At 41.5% G+C, this 429-nt stretch overlaps 1 protein-coding gene across 1 annotated transcript in view; it reads left to right on the top strand.

Annotated features, from left to right (window-relative positions):
* The window catches only part of LOC119591912 (protein ERGIC-53-like), a gene marked incomplete in the record, with an annotated part of 12,371 nt that overhangs the window by 9,216 nt on the left and 2,726 nt on the right, over positions 1-429 (top strand).

A 429-nucleotide genomic window follows, 5' to 3' on the forward strand; every position in this document is an offset into this window, starting at 1 on the left:
TGCCAATGTGAAGGCATCAAACCTGTTGTGGGACATTGTCAGCAGGAAGATCAGGAATGACATCAGGGGATCGCTTGGACTGCAATTCCATCAAGAACTGAAGGACAAAATAAACACAAAGCTCCCGCACTGACAAAAAAAGAAAAACAGCCAGATGATGGAGAAAACTCCTGGAATGATCCTATGTACTGTTTTTTTAAGCCAATCATGTTGCTCCACGACCCCCAAAAGGATGGGGAAAATCATGTGATATAGTCATGTGACATGGCATGGTATAGTCACGAGATCTTATATCACAGTCATGTGACCTGATGTCATCAGCAAGAAAACTCTGTAAATGCAACCTTACTTGACTTGATGTCAAAAGGTAAAAAAAAAAAAAATATCTACCGACCTCAAAAACAGGGATTCTGCCATGACAGCCATCCC

Source organism: Penaeus monodon, chromosome 29 (genome assembly GCF_015228065.2).
Source record: "Penaeus monodon isolate SGIC_2016 chromosome 29, NSTDA_Pmon_1, whole genome shotgun sequence".
In the NCBI taxonomy this organism is placed as follows: Eukaryota; Metazoa; Arthropoda; class Malacostraca; order Decapoda; family Penaeidae; genus Penaeus; species Penaeus monodon.